Raw genomic sequence first — 22,706 nt, 5'->3', positions numbered from 1 at the left:
TCATATAAGAGTAACACTTTATTTTGAGTGGTCCTTTTAGTTGAAACAAACACCCAACAAACTCTCAGTAACATGTTCAATACATATGAGAATCAGGATTAGGTTTTGGGTTGAGTTTAAGGTTAGGGTTAGGATTAGGGCCAGGGTTAGGGTTAAGTTTTGGGTAAGGTTGATGAGGTTAGGTTTTGCGTAATGGAAGTAGCATATTAACAACACATCTACTTAATGTAACTAATGTATCAACAGAACATCTACAAGATATTTACTTCAGTGTATTCATTACTGATACTGATGTTACTGATAATCTGTTAAGAGTTTATTATTCATCTACAAAGAACTACTCTAAATAAAGTATTATCCATTTTAGTTACCATGTAATTTATTGCACTCACAGAAAAATAAGTTTCAAAATGAATAACTGAACTATCTGGCTGTAGTTTAAGGGGTTAAATGCAGGTAATGATACTTGTTCAATGTGCTTGTGTCATTTTAACACCGCCATATGGTTTGTTCCATTATGAAAAGGATTAAGCCAAATTCAGGTCATTCAAAGATCTAGCCAGCCTCCAGAAGCATCTGAACTTCATCCTGCTGGCACTGATTGGTCTCCGGAGTCAAATAAACCAATCAGGAAAATATCAGCCTCAGAGAGAGCGAGCTCATTGCACTCCGGGGGGAAATATGAAAGCAGCCGTGGAGACTGGAGTGGGCAAAGCAATTTTGGAGTGTTGGAAACATCTGAGAGATCACAGGCTGGCCTGCCACCGGACGCGCACCCCTCTCCAGCCTCACGGCTCGAGCGGAGAATAGGAATGTCCACAGGCTTCATCCTCAGCCAAGTGAGCACGGCGAAACTGCATTCAGATACTATTAGATGAGTGCACATCAGAGAGAGAGGCAGGGGAGAGGAGTGTTTAAAGCGCATCTCTGATAGCTTCCCTGTAGAGCAGGTCCCAGAGATGAGAGCAGGGTTTGAACATGCACTACAAAAACTTGGCGTGAATGCATTTATTAAATTCTAGATCAGACATGTGCGGCGTCCAAATAAAAATATACTTCTGCTGGAACTGGAATGATCTTATGTAACGTCCTCTTGCTTGCTTGCTTGCCAGCCTGGCATTCTGCCGGAATGAACACGGCAGTTAACTGGATCTCTGTTAGCTTTTACACAGCCTCACCTGCAAAGAAACAAGAACCGAATGCTATATTCATGTCAACACATTACCAACATGGCAAGAGAAGTACAACATTTCTAAAGGTCATGAATAATTTAAGCAGTACTGTTGCAGGAATTTCATTTTAGGGTGGGCCTGGTTACAAATTGAGAGGGGCTGCAAGGAAGCAATCTGTCTCTGAGATATCACTATAGCGAGGATGAAAACCACCAACCAGCCTACTTCACTGGAACTATAACCATAACCAGAGAGATAAAAATTAAACACAGTGCTGATCTGGCATTAAACGCTTGGTTATTGTAACTGACGTCATACCATGGCAAGTAAAGGCTAATGAACCACAGACCTACCTTTCAACTGTGGACATCTACACTTTCAGAAATAAAGGTACTAAACTGTCACTGGGGCAGTTCCCCTCTTGTCACTGGGGTGGGATCCTCAAGGGTACATCTCAGTGCCTTTAGTCAGGGAACATAACTGAACCATAATCCACTGAAATTCTATTTTCTAAGCTGTACTGACTCCACACACCCCGTCTCGCCTCCAGGCTTTTATTTTACTGTTCTGTTTTAAAACATTCGGTTATGAAAAGGTACAAATACGAACTTTTCACCTGGAAAAACTTATTTAAGGTTCACAGTCAGACCTTAAACCCACTGTTGTACCTTTGAGGGAACATTTACATGGACCTTGGACCTTAATGAACTGCACAGAACCTTTATTTATAAAAGTATAGGGAGAAAGGTTGAAGACTGTGGTTCTCTGTTTTGGGGCAATACTGTGACTTAGAAGTGATGGCTGAATACTGAACACACTGTCCTCTTCAGTAACGTATTCCACTACAATACATCAAAAAGTAATGTATTCAGAATGCATTTAGAATAAATCCTGACAGGACACATGAGAGAAACTCTGCTGTTGAAAGCTTGACTTAATTCACACTATTTCTCACTGTTACTGCTTGGCAGCTTTCTTCATCTAATCCTTTTGTTTCTCTCCATTTCATTGTATCAATCGATCTTGTAGCTGGTCATCGTCTTCTTTCTTTCCCCCTCGAATGTCCCAAGCATGATGGTCTTTTCCAATGAATCGGTTCTTCTGAGAATGTGTCCAAGCGAGAGGTGAGGCTTGATTTGGTTGAACATCCATTTGTTTCTTTCCTGTCCAAGGAACTCTCAAAAGTCTTAGCCAACAAGTTCAAAGGCATTATTTTTTTCTGTTTTGCTTGCTTATTGTAAAGCTTTCACTTCCAAAAAGAACCCCAGAGAAGACCACAGCCTGGACAATTCTGACCTTTGTATGTAGAGACAAATCGTAGCATTTGAAGATCTTTCCAAGCTCCTTCATATTTGTTCTGCAGAATGCCAATCCATGTCATATATCTTGAGTGTAGGATCCTTTGTCCTTAACAATTGATTTAAGTAGGCAAAAAATGTCCACCACTTCTACGCCATTACCATCGATGGTAAAGTCAGTGATCTTTCCTGTTGTCAAAACCTCAGTCTTTTTCATATTGAGTTGCATCTTCTCACTCTGTTCTCTCCAGATTTTATGTTACAAGTGTTGTATCATCTGCATATCGAAGGTTATTGATATTTTTTTCACCAATCCTGAATCCTCCACTCTTGCTTTACTCATTATATAAAGAGTTTTAATTTATTTTAATGATTTTTCATAAATCATGCTTCTTTTTTTATTGGGCATTCCAGGTAATATCAATCAAACTGCAGTTGGGTTGCTTTGATTAAGTAAAAATAACTCAGCAAAATACAGATAACTTTTTAAACATCTATGAGATCAGACCTTAGAAAATCCTAAGGCTCACTGCTCCCTACATAGTGCACTACATAGGAATTTCAATACTGGATTCTGCAGCCTAACGGTGCAAAATACAGTTAAGAAATAGTCATTCAGAATTCAGCCAAATTCTTACTTGATAAATGATGCATTATTTGGTTATAGAGGCCAGAATTTCTAAGCTTTCATGGCTAGCATTCTATTTAGGGAGTACAGAGCCATTTGGGACTCAACTCCTGACTGAAACGTGAACATTTGAAGCATGTAAAACATTCAAGTAACATTTTTAGTCTTTTATACTGATGTTTTACAGTGAATCATACCATAAGTGCTTTACTTCAAGCCTGTGATGTTAATAATGGTGTTGTTCAGGCTGTTGGCTCTTTTAGCCTGTTAGCTAGCTGACCAGCCGAGTTCTATTTAAGAACTTAAGTCTTCAGTCCCTCAGTTTAAATTAAAAAATGTTCTTACTTCATCAATATACTATATGGTCCATGTGAGCAGCACGAGAGTCAAAGATTATTAACAGCACAAAAGGGGCTTTTCATGCTGTGGCACAGTGATACACAATTTAGTTGTTGTGAGGCTCAGCCAATCGGATTTTAGGACTGGAACTTTCTGTTTTATAATACCGAGCTGAACTGAATACTGTCTGTCATGACAATTTATGACAGCATGTAATATCTGCCATAACATGTTTATGACATGGCTATGTCAATGTTATGTCGCGGGGTCAAGTTACATTTTTAAGGTAAAGAGTCTGCAAAAAAGGGATGATGGTCAAAAACGAGCTTTGGTGATCACAACGGTGCAAGAACTCAGCACCTTTGGATTCATCATGTATTATAAAAATGCATGAAATGTATGAATATTTTTAATTGGTATTCTTTTTTTACACATTCAGAAATCCAGCTATGCCCCTGACTTTAAGCCATGCTTTAGATCTAAATGTCTTGTGCACTGCTCTCTCGACATTGTCATGCTATCTGTCCTCCATTATCTTGCTCCTAAAAAAGGATTTTACGTTGTGGTTAATGCAGACATTAATTTTTAATTGAACACCAAGAATGTTTAAAAGACGCAATTCATCCTGCAGCACTGAAGGTTCTTGCTTAAATGTTCTCACCTCTAGAGAGTAAAATGAATTATGCTCTCTGTGTGTAGGCCACCCCAAGGTGATTTATTTGCTGATTCCTTGTCACAGTGTAATTTATAGCCGTGCTTTTGTCTTCTTCTTTGTATACATGGCGCGATCCGGCTGTGCTAGCAACCGACGTGATTTTATTCCTGAGGAGTCACACGGCGCCCAGGACTTTGGGTCATTGTGTACAAACAGGCAGAAGCATCTCAGTGCAGAGCGATCTGAATACTTTGTATGAGGCACACAATGAAAAAAAATGTGTGAGTCAAGTGGAATAGAGTGTGATTTGAGTGGAGAGCTGTTACATCTGAAATTTCAGCTTGCATAAGGTTGTACAGTACTGTGCAAAAGTCACTGACTATTCCTCATTCATTTAATTTCCAGCCAAAACATTGATTTTTCAGCACCAGTATAAAAAAGCAGCAAAAAATATTCGGTAAAAGAAAATTACACAAAAGTCACACATCTAAAGTTCAGTCTTAGAAGTTGGTTGATTTGCTGCTTTTCTCAAATAATCTCAAATAGTGTTAGGGGTCTGGACTCTGGGGTGGTCAGTCCAGACCAGCAGAGTCCTAGATTCTTTCATTGTTGCCTATTTCTCGTATCTCCTGAAAAATTAATAACTTGTATTTAATGGCTGTTTTGACACAAAATCTAATAAATAAAAGGTGATCTCAGACCTTTGCACAGTACCAAATATTGAAAAAAAGTACTCAGTTTACAGTAACTTACTGGCAGTAGAGTTGCCAGTTAGACACTGTAATTAATATTCAATAGTCATATTGTAATGTTTACTGTATTGACATACCATACTGTTTTTTCAAATGCAATAGACAAATGTTTTGCAAGACTGCAGATACATATTACTGTACCTAACAATGCACACACATATAAGAGCTAAACTATTAGTTTTTTTAAAAAAATGTAAAAAGTTATTCTTTCAAAAGCTAACAGCCTAAAGTCTTTTCTGATTATACTCACTGTTAGGCTTAAAGTTGAAGTTTTTTGAAGTATTTATTAAAAGATCAGCTAAAAAATGGGATCAAAGTAATAATATGTTACAGGCATGTCTTACAAGCTCCAAAGGTCAATGTTTAAACTGGAGCTGTATACTAAACTCAGCGTGGTAGAAGTTAATGTACACCACCGTTAGCTTGCTGCTAACAAGACACTGCAAATCCCACAGAGGCTGTATCCCATAACTAACTGAAATTAGGTTACCATAACAGTAGTAATCAGATACTTACAAAGAAACAGGACACGTACACCACTGGTACAGTGTTAGGTATGCTAGCATGCTATTAGATAGCTAGCTAGCATTAGTTAGCTAGGCTAATGTTAACAAACTTCATCATTAGTTAAGTATGAACCTGTTGTGTTTACTCTGGTTCACAGATATTAATGCAGGTCTTTAACCGTTAAATAAAGGAAAACTGAAAACCAAAATTCAATTGTAGATGATCGTTTGCTGCTTCAGTTCTTTTGGTGCCAAGTTTTACAGCACAGCTGCTAACACTGCATGTTTTGAAGTACTATTACAATATTGTTGCTAGGATAAAGGTGGGCATTCAATATGCTATTTTTTTTTTTTTCCAATTTTTACCCGGTTTTCTCCCCAATTTAGTCTTTGCCAATTCACCCGCTAGTTAGGACTCCCCCAATCACACACGACGCTATCAACGCTAGGAGGGCGAGGCTAACTTCCGCCGAGACCTGTGAAACCAGCCACCGCATCTTTTCGAACTGCCGCTCACGCAACATCTTTGGACAGCTGAACGCGCTCGGAGGAAAGCGCCAACCGCCAGATCTGTTACATCAGCTAACAGACGCCTGCGCTGACCAGCATCGTGCTGAGTGAGTGATGGGGGGAGAAGGGCAGCCATCCCACCCACCCAGAGAGAGCGAGGCCAATTGTGCTCTCTTGGACTCCCGGCTACGGATGGCTGTAGCATCACCAGGGATCGAACTCGCGATCTCCTGATGATAGGGCCAACGCTTAGACGGTTGCGCCACTCGGGAGCCCTTCAATACGTTATTTGATACAGTGTAAATCTATCTGTACCGTAAATATTTTTTTTTCTCTAGAATTCAAAATGTAAAACATCTTTAAACTATCATACTGGCTTCAACACAGGACATTTCCATTAAAATTACAGAAATTCTGTACAGGTGCTCGTAATATTGTTTGTACCCAAGGTAGGCATTTAGTGAAATGTTTCTTGCTGTGTCTTTATTGTGCAACACTGGAAGCACATAAAATATGCAAAATTATGCCTGTAATGATGATTATGAGTTGAACAGGGCAGGAAAAGGCACTGAAAGTCTTCATTAAACCGCACGTGAGACAAGTTAATGAAACCATTAGCTGTACTTAATGAACTTCTCTAGCAATGATGATGAAAATGATCATTAGCTGTCGCAGTTTGATAATACATTTGTTTGGTTGCTAGAATCTTAATTCTGCATGCTGTGCTCTGTACAACGTCCTTCTGAACCAACCTCATACTTAACTTTAGCCTTCAAAACTGAGGCGCTAGCTGTCAATCACTGTCGTGGACGGACCTGGCAGTCAACCTGTCCACTTGTCGGCTGTGTTTCTGACAAATGTATACAGGATCACACGAGAGGGTACAGAGATGAACACACACCGAGGCTCAGAGCAGCGCTGCTTTATTGGCTTTCTCTGCTTGTTGATGCTGTGCTGCGTGAGAGTGTATGTGTGTGTGTGGGGGGGAAATAAGTTTCTCTGACATTTTGCTTGTGTGAATATTAATGAAGCGCTGCATCTCTGCTCGGTGGCGTCCTGTCAGGACGCGCTGGCTAGAAGCAGCAGCAGCCTTGGCAGGAGATGATTCCACTCCATGCCAGCTGCTCCCGCCGTCCTTATCAGCTGCCTGGCAGAGCTGTGTGCCCGCTCAGCCCACGCTCGCTTCCTCCACCCAAAGCCGCCGAGATAACGTGATAGCGCCTCAGCCACAGCTGGCCTGGGCCCGACTGCAGACCCTCACCTTTCTCCTCCTGCTAAATCAGTGCGCAACACACAAGGGAGTCGAGGAGGGCTGGACAAATGCATTGATGTGTCGATTATGGCGATGTGTCCGTTTTGGGATGTTATAATCGATTATAATAATATAATGGTTGGCTAGAATCTAATTCTTGTGCTGTTTTCAAATATATATGTGGACCATTCTGCTGAGTTAGTTCAAACTACCATCCTACAGTGAAATAAAGCACTCAGACCGTAGATATTTCCAAGGATTCAGCTTTGATCAAATTAAACTGAAGGCATTCACTGAGATAGTACTAGAATAAATATATACAAAATGTATAGGGTTTTCTTTAATATTGTACTTTCTATTGGGAGGTGTCTATCCCACATTCTAACGTCTACATTTACGCTTGTGAAAGTTTTTCAGTGTTTTTTTATGTTTTTATTTCTTTTAAAGTAAAGTTGTGAAATTTAGATGTATCATGAGTTTATCATGCTGTCCCCTGTTTATTTCACTACACTGCCTTATTTTAGCACGTCAGACTGCATCATTGCCACATTGTGAGCAGTTAGATCCCATTGTTTTGAAGTAAATGTGTCCCAAAGTCTGAACAGAATTGTCACTACTGAAACACATATTTTCTGCAATTAAGTAAAGCTTTTTACTAAATTATTTTTTTACTGTGTTTTAAAGAAAAATGTTATGATTTTATGTGTGTACAACTGTTCAAAGCTGTGTTTGCTAGTCATGAATTGCTAAAATTGTCACTACTGAAAAAAGTCACTTCTGATTGCTTTGGTGGTGAAATGAAATGTTCATTTATTTTAATAAAATCAACATAATTCAGGTACAGGGTCACTCATAACAGAAGAATTGTAGTCTAAAATCCAAGTCAGGTAAAAGTCTGAAATGTGTTTTCACCCAATTCAGTACAATAATCCATATATATATATATATATATATATATATATATAATATATATATATATATATATATTTAACAAGGGAGTAAAAATGCATGAATCTGATGATAGTGATTCAGCTACACAGAGGGCACTTTATTTGGAGGGGTCATTTTTAGATAGAATAAACACTCAACAGACTGTCAGTAACATCTCAACAACATATCAAAGATGAAGCAGCAGTGAATACATTCAGTAGATTATCAAGAGCCTGTTAATTAACTGTGTCATTTTGTTTATAATTTGCTGAATTCAGTTGTTTTTCACTTGGTGTCCAAGTTCACATCTGTGGACGTTTAACCTGAGAGGTCGCTGAACAGGTAACAGGTTCAATACAGATCATCTAAACAAGCTGTTATAGACACACTGACACCATCCTGTACCTGAAGCCTCACTGGATTAGGGTTTGGTTAAAGTTAGGATTAGGATTAGAGCCAGGGTGAGGGTTAGGATTGGGTTTTAGGTTGAAATTAAAATTAGAATTAGGGCCAGCGTGAGGATTATGGTTGGGTTCTGGGTTGAGATCAAGGTTAGGGTTAGGATCAGGCTTTGGGTGAGGTTGGGTAAGGTTAGGTTTTGTGTAATGGAAGAAACATGTTAAGTCTACTTCATGTAACATATCAACAATACAGATACTTAATGTAAGTAATGTATCAAAAACACATCATCAAGATATTTACCTCAATGTATTCAGATGCCTCGCTACTGCTACTTCACTGATATGTTACTGAATTGTTACTGATAATCTATTAAGGGTTTATTAATGATCTACAAAGGACCACTCACAATAGTGTTAACCCCGAGTAGTGTGACCAAGTGTTTGCTCTATTGTTGGGAGATCATGAGTGCAGTGACACAGCGGTGGAGCTTCACTTGATTCAGAGGAAGCCTGTGCAAGCTAGTGAGTGGGAACTGACAGTGACAAAATTAGGGAGAAAAATAGGCAACAAATAACATAAATAAAAAAGTATTTAAGCCACAATGATTTTATTAAATGCAAATCTTCCAAATAAAATAAAAAAAAGGATTAGTGTTTTGTTTTTTATTGTCAGGTTTTCCACTACTGGATAAATTCTACCTCCAAACACGTGCATTTAACACATTTCTATAAATAGTTTTAATCATACATAAATAATCAAAGCAAACTGAACTGTGATTAAATTTAAGATGGATCTGTTTCTACAGAATCATAATCTAATCAAAATGTTAGCCACAGATCTAAACCTCTAGAGGTTAAAATGAGCTATGAGCCACGTGTCTTATGATATTTGACGTGTTTGAATGTGAATGGACGTGCTTTGCCGACGCAGCCGCTTTGAGACAGACGATGGCAGGATGATTATTTAATTATTCTTAATATTTGTTCCAGGTGAACGTTGCACCGTGGGGTGTTGAACAGAAAATCTGGTTAGTCAGGTCACTCAACAGTGAAATTAGTAAGACACCAGAGGTGTGTCAAATGCGTGGCTGAATTCAGCAAAGCCAGCCTGAATTTCAAATAATGAGCTCTCAAATCTCTTTCCTTTTCATTCACCCCCACCTCCCCACCTCCCCCACACCCACCTTCTCTGCCTCATCGGGAAATGAGCCGGCATATGTGCTTGTGCTTCACGTTTATTGATATTCTCCGTTTGGCACGTGAAGGCATGCCCAGGAACACAATGGCGTGATTAAGAGAGATATTGTGAATGCTTCTCATCTCAGGGGGTTTTTAACATGAAGCATAATCATGGTCATTCTGTCTTTCAGGATATTACCTCTTCAGGATTAATCTCAGGCATTTCTGCACCATCTCCATCTGCAGAACTGGCTCTTTTATGTCCGAGGCAAAAGCGGCTGCCAGTTTTGGTTCTTTCAACAAGAGACATTTTCAAACAGCAACAATAACAGCAAACAGTAGCGCTATTAGACCACACTGACGGCACTGAGACCACTCAAGGACTGCTCATTATTTTGCTGGTACAATCTATTATTATCCTGCTATCTGTCATGGTCTTCAGTTCAGTTGTGCTTTGCTATGTCGCTATAGTTCTTATGCATTTTACATATTTAGTCTTTAATGTGAATAAATGATGTAAATTTATAGTGAAAACACTTCAGGAATCTAATATATTCTTTAAATACAGCAGATTTCTCTAAATATTCTGCATTCTGGGGAAATCCGGTCAAGCTTCTTGCTAAAGAAGTTAAAATGTTGGATTTTACAGTAATTAGTTATTATTAGCAGAGCATATTGGGAAAACAACCTATACTTTGTACAGTTTTTGATCTCTGAACATTATACAAGCAAGCGAGCAAGCGAAGTTTATTTATATAGCGTTTTTTACAACAGGTGTTGTCACAAAGCAGCTTTACAAGGAAATCAGCATTACAGAAAGAAATCTGGGTCCAAGCCCCCATGAGCGTCGCCAGAGGGATATGTGGGTAGAATTTTGATTCGATTTTATTAGCTTTCACTTTTTTACCTACCATTCATTTCACAGTTCATGGTATGGTTGATAAACCACCCTATGCTGTTGTCACGCCTCCCTCCGGCCTGGCCGAAACTACAGCCAGTGCGGCTGCCTCTGACTACGTTTCCCAGACCCCCTCACTCCATCACATGATTCAGGACTCATACAGATCCACCTATCGACGCTCAGCTTCTCTGGACTTCTAAATCACTCACACCTGTTTCTCTGTGTATATAATCAGTCTGTTTGCACCCACACTTTGGGAAGCATCAGCACCTTGTCGTGCATACAGAGCAGGTCCTTTATGTCCGTTAACTCATTTTCGTGTATGACCTGTTTTCCATTTATGACTTTGCTTTTTGTCTTGGCCCTTTAGCTCAGTTTTAAATTCCTGATCTGTTTCTGTTTTTCGACTGTGGTTTTGGATCATCCTTTTGGCATTAAAGCTCTTCACTCAAGTCTCGTCTGCGAGCGTCTGGTTCCGTCTGCCACTGTTACAGTTGTAAAATAATATGAACGTTCACAGAAATAAAGCAGATTTCAACATTATATTAATGATCACTGATTTCTGAATTGTTTCTCCTAAACCCCCTTAGGAGAAAAGGGGAGATTAACATCAGCATTTCACTGGGAGAGGTTTTGGTGATCAAGGAGAACAGAGTGAGGTCTTCTGCACCGACAGACTGCTGAGAGAGTTCTGTAATATAGAACAGAGCTCTATAAGAAAACGATGAGATCTCACACTTTTCTTATGGAAATGTTACTCAGCTGAGACTGGGCTGAGACAAGCTAGACACAAAGGAGTTGTGTGACAACATTTTGATCCAAGTGAGAAAGTCTGAGTTTTATTTCTCACGAGCCAAATTTCTGTAACAGGAGAAAATAGCTTAAGTCTCACTTTAATTTCAAACTGGACCATGTCTAGGAGAAGTACCTGAGATCAAGAGGAGATCTCATTTAGAATATTTCTTTCCTCTGGGTTCTTTTAACTATGCAACAGTCGACATCGATCTTCAAGTATTTGCTACCAGAAGTTGAAAGTTTGTGGTAGTTGCTTTTATTGTATTACATAATGTAGCAAAATTGAGGGTCCTAAACAGCTGTGGGTGCACAGTAGAGCACATATGAGTCATACATTCACCACATAGAAATGTGGGAAAAACTGTATAAATACAGCAAATACAGCACTCAGATAGAAATAAAGACTTTCTTGCTTTTCTATTTATAATGTTTATATTGTTAATTCATCGCCACTCGCATTTGTAATATAATCAATACTGAATGTGCAATATTCCATGTGCAATTTGGGTAAAATATCATTATAGTGTAAATATTATATTTAAATTGTTATTGGGCGGCACGGTGGTGCAGTGGGTAGCGCTGTTGCCTCACAGCAAGAATGGCCTGGGTTTGATTCCCGGCCGGGTGACCAGGGTCGTTTCTGTGTGGAGTTTGCCTGTTCTCCCCGTGTCTGCGTGGGTTTCCTCCGGGTACTCCGGTTTCCTCCCACAGTCCAAAAACATGCAGTCAGGCTGATTGGACATGCTGAATTGCCCCTAGGTGTGAGTGAGTGTGTCACTGTGTACGTCTGTCTGTCTGCCCTGCGATGGACTGCCTTCCGCCCAATGACAGCTGGGATAGGCTCCAGTACCCCACCGTGACCCAGAAGGATAAGCGGTTTAGATGATGTATGTATATATGTAAATTGTTATTTATGTGAATGATAGAGTTTTTATTTTTTATCTTATATTTTTATCTTTAGAATTATAAAAAAGTATTATAAAAAAGTAACAAACTGTAACCTTGTTAAGTAATTATCATGGTTAATTTGTTTGTTAATTTTCTTCTTGTTACTTCTTTTCTTGAGTGCCTTGCTATCTCTGCTGCTGTAGCACTGTGAATTTCCCCACTGAGAAACTAACTGTAATTTTTATAATACTGTATCAGTAAACAGTAAACAAACAGTCATTTACAATTATTGATATTTATAGTTGAGGTCCGAGCCTAGTTTTGTACTGTTGTGTACTTGGATGGTAGTTTCAGTGTAGCACACTGCACTGTGTAGTCAATATTTTGGTCACTTGTGGTGTCCCTTTTATGTTTTTTATTTTATATATTTTGTTCTACCATATACTGTATAAGGAAGGAAGTTCAGTAACACTTTCTATGAAAGTCGCATTTGTAAGCATCTATAAACACATTTATAACAAGTTATAATGTATTCATAAGGCATTATAACATGGTTATAAATATTGATAAAAAAGAATTACACTGAATTACACGTTATAGCCATGTTCATTATACATTATGAATTGTAAATGCATTATAAATAGTGTTAATAACATGTTATAATGTCAGTGCCAGAGAAGTCAGTCCCAGCTTGGAGAGCATAAAGTATAGACAAATACCAAGCTAACGGTGGTGTACATTACCCTTCCCACATTGGGTAAAACACTGATGGCAGCTCTAGTTTAAACTCTGACATTTGAAGCCTGTAATGTGCTTTACTGTGAATGTTTTAGTGTTTCAGTAAATCCTTCAGTAAATACTTCAACTTGAAGCCTCACTCTGAACACTGGAGGAGGCTTTAGTACAGTACACTTCACTTTACTTAGAGCAGACAAATACGACTTATGAGCTCTTATCATTTGTTATGATCAGTACTTATAATGTATTATGTTAACAATTCATAATGCATAATAAACATGGCTATAACATATAATGCATTTTTATAAATATTTATAGCTACGTTTATAATGTCTTATGAATGCAATATAACATGTTATGAATGTGTTTATAGATGCTTACAAAGGTGACATTCATAGAAAGTGTTACTGGAAGTTCTTTATATGAGCATCTCTAATCTTAGTAAGTAAATGCAGCCCCTAACATAATCAGGATAATTTTTTTTAACATAATGGTGCAACTATGTTCTGCCCACAAATGTGCTCTTCCATAGCAACTGTTGCCAGGTTGGACAAGCTTTACAGAGCACTATAAAAACACATTCAAACTCAACCAGAAACTGGTGCACATGGCTCAGTTTGTACAATGCTAACTGCTAATTAGTGATAAGATTCCATTACTTATTTGGTATGTTAGGTCTTGTAGCCAGTGCAATATTATAGAAGTAAACATCAGACACCAAACAATTTTTGATACACCTTTGTATTTGTTTGTTAACCATCCATTACTGTATGTTTTAGTGTGTATTCAGTTAAATGCCAAAGTGCCTAAATTAAGAGTGTTGTTAGTTTCAAAAGATATTTACATTGAATGGAGTCAACAATCTGCACTTTTCAGACAGGTTGGGTGTATTTTTCGGTGGTGTAATTGAGCTTTTGTTAGGAAGGTTCAATTAGCTTCAACAAAACAGTTCAGCTTGGTGGCGTAGAATCTCAAAGTTTGAATATCAAAGCTAAAATCTTATCTTAATTCAGTGGCGATGTTCTGTAGAACTTGCCCAACCAAGCAACAGTTGCTCTGAAAGAGTGCATTTGTGGGCGGAGCATGGCGAAGTCAATTGGAGCATCTAAGAATGGACAATACCGAATGCAAACATTGAAAAAAAAAGAAATAAATACAAAGACACAGCGGCAAAAATCACTGAACCCTTTCGCAGTTCATGATGGAGACTATATGGAGCTCAGATGGACAGTGATAACCTCTGCGGTCTTTTAAAAAAGGCTGACTAGTTTAAAAGCTTCATATCTCATTTAAGCTGCTCTTCTGAACAGTGGGGTGATCTTTCCCTTTAAACACCTCCTGACTTGCAAGTGGTGTGGATTAGTGAGGGACAAAATGCTGAAGTTCACTAAACTGAAGCACTGCATTCATTCTCTTGGCCACAGTGTGAGCCAGTCTGTAAGGCGGAGGGCTTCTGACAGTGAAATGCGAAGGCCAGATTAAAGTAGACCTAAGCGATGCCTGTTGGACTGTTAAGCACACCTTGGTAAGCACGGCCACCTCCCTTACCCCAGCACCACAAATTCATCCTGACTGAATCTTAATTAACCAATCAGTCTTGGCTGCAATTTGAATATGCATGCGGTGAGCGGAGAAGACGTGGTTGGGGGGGAGGTGAAGAGGACGAAGGCTTTGCAGTGACAGTTCTGCACACAGCGGCAGATTCACAGAGAGCAGGCCGGAACATGGGGGGAATGACAAGCCAGCTGCCTCCGTTTGGTTAGCCATATTGAGCGCTAAGTGCTGAACAAACGCTAACAAAACACTAATAAATAAACTTTCAAATCACCTTATGATGAACGTCCAAGCTTAGTTCTTCTTTCTGAACACTTGGGTGGCGTTTCACAAAGCAGGATTCCTCCGTTTATCCAGATAGCTTAAGCCCAAAATCTGAACAGTTCATAAGAGTTAAGACTCACTCCTTCTGGATAATTCTCACGTTTGGCTTAACATGATTTTACACTGCATGCTATTATCTATAAACATTGAGAAAACTACAGACTGAATACAGGCACTAAAATGGCTGCGACTACTTTTTTCAGCTATGCAATATAACATTTTTGGACCACACCATGTTACACAGCATAAGAAACCACACAAATGAGTCTATTAGAGATTATTTAGCGACAAGCATTTGGTTAGTTACTCAAGAAAGGAATCAATAACAAATAATTTATTACTTCTCTAAATTTTAATGGAATTGCTGCACTGATTACGTCAAGGAAAAAGTAATCTCACTACTCATTACTTCTATTTTACTCTCTGAAACTCATACAAATCTGTATAGACTGAAAAATATAGGAGAAAACACAGTGATCCTTTCAGAATCTATTTAGATTAAAATATCCAGTCAGGAAAACATCATTTAATAGCAGTGGTGAACCACGATTATTAGAGTTAGGCAATTCGAGACAAATGTCAAAACTAGGCCAAAACACGAAGGAAAAACTCATGTCTATGACAATGCTAACTTCTGATAATGTCCCTATGGGTTTCTAGTACTTTGTTAACACTAAGCTAACAGTGATTTGCATGAACTTTTTTTGGCTGGACTAGTTTAGATTAAACACTAGATTAAACACTAAAGCTTCTACAAGATGTTCCATGTTTTACTTGAAGCTTGTAACAGATATATTAGCATATATTTTACCTTGTAGCATTTTCACATTGAGTCTTTCAGTTGAGAGGCCTGGAGTGATGCTTTTTCACACACTTCTGCTGATTGTTAATCTGACACATTCAGACTTCACCAATCAATTCATACAAGCAACATATACATCTCTGCTACAACTCAATGCTTGAAATTTGGTAGCGTAGGTACCCCTGTTATCGGCCACCTCAAAACAAAACATCGGGAATCTAAGCTAACTGTAAATAAATGAAAGCACTTTACTCACCCAAATCAATGTTTTTCGGGAGAGATACGTGTGTAGATTAATGTCCAAGAGTCATTTGACATGATGAGAAAACAGTTTTTTCAATAATAATGTTTTTGTTTACTTTGACACTAGTATCGCTAGAATGATGGGGGTCCCCCAATATCGGCCACCTCACTTCCGGTTTTCCGTAACTCATCTTTCAGCCTAAAATTCAGCGTATAAAATTGTAAAAAACATAAAATATATGTATATATTTGTTAGTAAAATGTGACATTGTATTGTTTCATTATTCAGCTTGATTTGCTTGTTTAACTAGGTATGGAGCTCAGCTCTTTGCTGCGTGCCTGATTGTGCCAGTCAAATGAGAAATCGCATTTACACATCATTCCTACCAGACTCAATGCTTTATAATGCTTCACAATGAGGTTCAGTTTGTCCTCTGTGGGCACCCTTACGCCATATACGTAACACTACCATGGCGGCAAACTTTTTTTTTTACCTCAGAGAAGAGAAAGCCGATAACTGCCTAACCGATAAGCTAACTTTCTGCACAGACCAATATCCATCGTGGAATGAAAATGGGTTGTGTGTTCCATGCGGTTTTGTACACGCAGAATTACAACGTTATTAGTGATACTTAAATATTGTTTTCAGATATTTCAGATTTTTTGCTAGAATAAAGTGTAGATGCCCTTGTAAGGCGCAAGCTTATGTGTTTTGAATTTCGCCTGAGCAATTGGCGGAGAGAGAGAGAGAGGAATTGCGCAATACGCACAAGTGGCCGATATTGGGGGACGGCCGATGTTAGGGGTAGCTACGTTACTAGCACAAACCGTTCATGTACAATTCCACCGAAAATGACGGGAAGCACAATGTTACAATTTACCCAATGGGTGGGTTCACTGTAACAGACAGAGGGTCAGTTTAACACCTGCTAGAAAAGTCTGATGAATCAGCGCACACAAAGTTAATTCAGTATAATGTTGTAAGAAACAAAAATATTTTACAACCAAACTGCATCACAGATTTTTATCTATAAGACAGACATACAGCTCAACTGATACACATACATCAAATTATATATGAAAACTGACATAAGACTGTGTGTCTCAAACAACGACAAATATATTTTTGTCCAGTGAAGAACAGCAAATAAAAACATCACACATCAGTAAAATATGGAATATTGTTTCTGAATAACTACAGCTTTACCAACTGTTAACATCAATTTCATTAATATACTTATTAAAACCAAAATGCTAACATCTGAAAGATACTAATAAAGCTGAAGAAAATCCCTGTTTTCTGATGTTTTCTGTAAACATGAGACAAAAAGACAACACTTAGGCATAATTAGCACTTGCTGTGAGTTTGTCAGCTGTTTCAAAATGGTGCAACAAGGTGGTGATTACAGAAATATAAGGATGGATTTTGTGATTTACACAAACAGCTCAGTACCAAAAAAAAAAAACAAAAAAACTATACATGCCTTAAAAACACTCTTTGGCACAGATCTCTTTAAAACGCTGACAAATCAATCTGAATTTTGGTGGGATACCATGGCTAGGAAATGCGGTCATGTGTCCAGAAGCTCACGCTGCTTGATCTTTTTTAACAACATAAAAAGTCTGTGTTAATTTGTGCTCTGCGTTAGGTTCTTCCCTGCGCTGCCCCTATCTATCTAGACACCACAGAGAAAACCAGTGCCTAATTGGCCAGTTTTCTGCTAGGTATTTGAAGAATTTAACCCTTTTGTTGCCATCCAGATTTTAAGAATGAAACTAAAACAGTGTAAAATTTGCATAGTTTGAATACAAGCACGAGGCTATCGAACAAAAATGAGCTAAAAATTACAGTCATGTATTTTTTATTTCCCAGAAAGGAACTGAGTGCTCCCCTCTGTTTAATTGGCGTATCACTACCCCTGACTTTGAACAAGACACAGCCAGTTTTGCTTGACCTAGACACTAGCCGCTAAAAATAGTTCAAAAATAGCTGCTGTGAAATAATATCTGAGAATAAATCATTCGCATGAATTGTGTCTGAATCTTCGCTTTGAGCTGAATCCTGCACAAAATAAACTGCTGGGAAGTTAAAGTTTCAAGCAAGTCAACATTTATTGAGATCATACAGCAGGTTGTTCTGATCATTATGAAACCTGGGTTTCATAACTCTGCTGTCGCCCTGTAACTTTTAGTTAGCGAACAAACCTGTGTGTGTGTGTGTGTGTGTGTGTGTGCGCGGTGGGAATGTGAACGGAGGTCGTGTTTCCCGAGCGCGTTCTATCTCACTGCGTTTTATGGCCTGCACCTCTATGTGTAAAGGACATGAGAAAGCAACCTTGACCTTTCGGCAGACACTGGGAAAATGAAGAGAAAGCTCATCATTAATCGCCAGTCATCTGCTTGCCCGCCTTTCGTGCAGCCAGCTCTTGTCATTAGAGATAATGAGAGGGAGCGGACTCAGCCAGGGATGGTCTCGGCTCAAACTGACCACAACGTGTATCCTTGAACCCAGCTGGGCCTCCTAAGAAATACAGCGACTCATTATTTCATCAGATGTCACATTAGGTCTGAAGAAAGAGGTGGTAAACTGCGTCGGAACAGCGGCCAAAGCAGACAGGTCGCCGATTATTCACATTGTTTACAACAAGCCCAGAATAGATGCCCTATCAAAGCCACAACCTTCACAGCGCCTCTGCCAGAGCAGCCTTCCAGGCTGGACGCCATTATTATCACCGCTATTACTATTGGTCTATTTGGAAAGCTGAGGGCATCAAATTTAGGATAAACTTATGTCAGTGCAGATTATGGGCCTTGTGGACTATGAAATAAGGAGGAAAATAAATGAGGCCCTTTATGTTTTTTTCCAGGACAGAGGGCAGGATTGGAAAGCAAAGCTTGGGGGACAATAAAGCGAGCGAGGCAGAGACTCTCTCTCTCGGCTCTAAGCATGAACAAGGCAATAAAACTCTGATGATTATTTAGAGAGAATATTGCGGCAATAAAACAGAGAGCGATTCTGTGCTGGATTCATGGGACACAGTGGAAGGTTTCATTTCCAACAAACATTCAGAAATGCAGAGAGTAGGAAGAGCACAGCAAACAGCCACATGTTCCTTTTTTATATAAATAAGAATAAGCAACCGCACAACATCACAGACAATACAGTCCAAAAAGTTTGGAATCACTGTTTAATAATATAAAACCAATTTTGTGGCACATACAGTGCAAGTCAAAAGTTTGGACACCTGCGCTCTTAAAGCTAGATGGGCCACAAAAGGTTCTTTGCAGGGTACATGATGCCCATTTGTAAATATTGTTATGCTGTTCTGCCTCATATTTATTTTCATATGTATTTATTGTCTTGTGTGTTTATTGTCTTGTGTGTTTATTGCATATTCTGCACTTATTTAACACTGTTGTGTATCTGCACTCTATGCAGTCCTGTGTAATGTGCTGCTGTTGTGTGTTGCACCATCAGGCCGGAAGAAGTTATATTGAGGAATGACAATAAAGTCCACTTGACTTGATTTGACTTGACTAATGTACCATTATTAGAGCATTAGTACAGTAGTATTATAGAATTAGTATAGTAGTATTATTACAGTATTTGTATTAATACAGTAGTATTAATACAGCATCAGTATAGCAGCATTTTTATAGCATTCATATAGTAATATTATGTTATTGTAGCATCACTATAATTAGTAGTATAGCATTGTTGTAGTAGTATTGTCATGTTTTAATATAGTAGTATCAATATAGTATTTGTATATATGTATTTTTACAGCACTAGTGTACAAGAATGTTTTACAGCATTATTATAGTAGAATTATTATGTTATTCATAGAGTATAATATTATAATATTGGCATATTAGTATTATCAAAAACTAGTATAGTACCATTTTATAGCCTTAGTCTTGTATTATTCTTAATATAGTATAAATATAGTCGTGTTATACTAATTTTAAGCTGAATATTTAATTATAATTAGTATAATATTACAATATTGGTATATTAGCATTAGCAAAGAACCAGTATAGTATTATTTTTATAGCATTATTATACAACAGTTAGTTCCGGTCACACAAGCTGATTGTTTAAGAAGTGTTCTACACACAAACACTGTATCACTCCACTGAGATGCCGTTGCTAAGCAACGACTTTGACAGCTGTAGGAGACTCAGATATGAGACATTTGAATGTTTTTATTTCTTACTTTGTCACAAACAGAAAATTGACACTTTTAAGATCACATTTGACCGACAGCCAATTTGGTCAGACTCTGAAGATGAGACCACACTAAATTCCCAAACTGTCATCACCACTGAGCAGCTTTTCAGTCGGCAGCTGTGACAGAAGAAAACCTAAACAACCTGGAATCAGCCAGAAATGAACCCAATACCATTCGCCGAGATGCTTTACAGACTGGCTGGAACAAAACAACATTAACACTGATCTGGCAAAAAATGACAAAACTGAGCTGAACTTGATATTGCGGCAGTTATGGCTCAGTCTGTACTTCAAAAGGTGAGGCTTACAGCAGACTGTGCAGCGAGTGGGCGGAGCTCGTTACTCTGACGTAGCGACAAGCTGCTTGTTAAGGAACTATAATTTGGTGAAGGAACTGCGAACATTAAAACATATTAAACGCCGCGTTCACGGCCCAGTTTATTAATTTATTACTTTATTTATTTAACTGTTGTATAAAAGCAATAGAACACTTGAGGTCATGTGTGATCGCGAATAACGTCATGGCTGTGATGTTATTTCACGATAACGCACTCCCTCTCATGTTCTATTGCTTAATTATTATATTATTGCTATTATAGTATTAGTATAAGTATAGTAGTATTATAATGATTTTAAGCTGAATAAAAAACAACACTCATTAATATGAATATGATTCCCAACTTCTGAACAGTGTATTTTCTTGCCTGCACATGCTTCAGCACGCTTTAGAGTAGATCTCATAATGTTTTGTTTTTTTTTCCACAGAATGTAATTTGCATTAAGTGCTCTTGTATTCAATGGCTGCTGTGACACATGAGGAGCTGGAAGTAAGGCATTGTTGTCGTGATTAAGCCGGGTGTTTGCGTCATGGGCCGGGATGAGGACAGATGGGGGCTGTGGCCCTGCCTCATCTATTCGCCCAGGGGGCCGCTGGCTTTGGAAATGGCAGCCTATGACAATATCTCTATTAGGAGTGATGGAGAACATGTCAGAGCGCCTTTATTAACAGCCCTGCCTGCTCTGCAGCAGGCACACACTGGCGAGTGAGTAATGCCGCTCAGCGCCGCACCCCACACCCTTAATGTACACTCATGTCCTGCTGCTCTAATTTCCTGAGAGGGAAGGTCATTAGTTTTGATTCATATCAAAATATATTAATAAATGATTCCTTTCAATTACCAGTGGCCTTCAATATCGTGTGGCGAAGGCAGGCACATTTCTCACCGAAAGCTTGCTAAACAACAGAAACAGTTCAGAGTTCAGATGCCTGGCTAATGTAAACACTGCAACAAAGAGTGGGACATATTGAAAGCTTGTAGACGAGGGCAGTCAACACATAGTTAATGACCTTGTATGTATCAGTACCACTGGAGATTATACTCAGTAAAATGCAAAGCAAACAGCTAAATAGTTTCACCTAAGTTGTTAAATTGTAGTTAATTAGACTTACTAATGTACTTTTACTAACGTGATAATTTTTAATTGATACCAGTATATCTTACAGTGACAAAAACAACAAAAGCATGCTGTTAGCATGATGCTTAATGTTGGGATGTAGGCTTCCATTTGAAAGCATGCAGTGGAGGACAGTAAGTCCACATAGTTAATAACTGTGTACCACTGGAAAATATACTCGGTAAAAAAGGCAAAGTTAGCAGCTGAAGAGTTTCACCTGACTTGTTCGGTAAATTCAAAGAGACAAATGTAGTTTCTCTATAAAGTACACTCTCAGAAATAAAGGTACTAAACTGTCACTGGGTCAGTGCCCCTCTTGTTACTGGGGTGGGACCCTCAAGGGTCCATCTCAGTACCTTTAGTCAGGGAACATAACTGTACCATAATCCACTGAAATGATATGCTCTAAGCTGTACTGACTCCACACACCCCATCTCGTCTCCAGGCTTTTATTTTACTGTTCTGTTTTAAAACATTCGGTTATGAAAAGGTACAAATAATAACTTTTCACCTGTAAAAACTTATTTAAGGTTCACAATTGAACCTTAAAACCACTGTTGTAGCTTTGAAGGTACATCTACATTATTTGTACCTTGATGAATGAAAAACATACCTGCACCTTTATTTCTAACAGTGTAGCATTTATAATTATGCAGCTAAAAACAAGGGCTACAAGGCTAATGTAGCTAATAAGCAATGGAGGCTCATATTCCAACAATTAACATCGTATTAACAGCATCTAAACCTTTAAGCACATGCTTTCAACTGTGTCCGGTGGTCTCAAACTGTGGCAAGTAATCTCAAACTTGTTTATGTGATTTCTGACACTGTATGACTATTGTCTATAAAAATGGACAAAAGGTTGTTGTATAGCTAAAAATACAGCCATTTTGTCGCCTGAGTTCTTTTTCTGTAAATTTTTCTATTATTATATGTAGCAATATGTCATACAGTGTCAGAAACAACAAAAATAACTCTGTAAGAAATTGTTTAATAACTTGATACAGTTGAAGGCAAGTGCACAATGATTTAGACATGCAGTTTCTGGAGTAATGTGTATGTATGTATGTATGTATGTATGTATGTATGTATGTCTGCCCTGCGATAGACTAGCGACCTTTCCAGGGTGTATCGGGCCTTCAGCCCAATGACT

The sequence above is a fragment of the Colossoma macropomum genome, unplaced genomic scaffold (genome assembly GCF_904425465.1).
Source record: "Colossoma macropomum unplaced genomic scaffold, Colossoma_macropomum, whole genome shotgun sequence".
NCBI lineage: Eukaryota > Metazoa > Chordata > Actinopteri > Characiformes > Serrasalmidae > Colossoma > Colossoma macropomum.
This window is presented reverse-complemented; position numbering follows the sequence as displayed.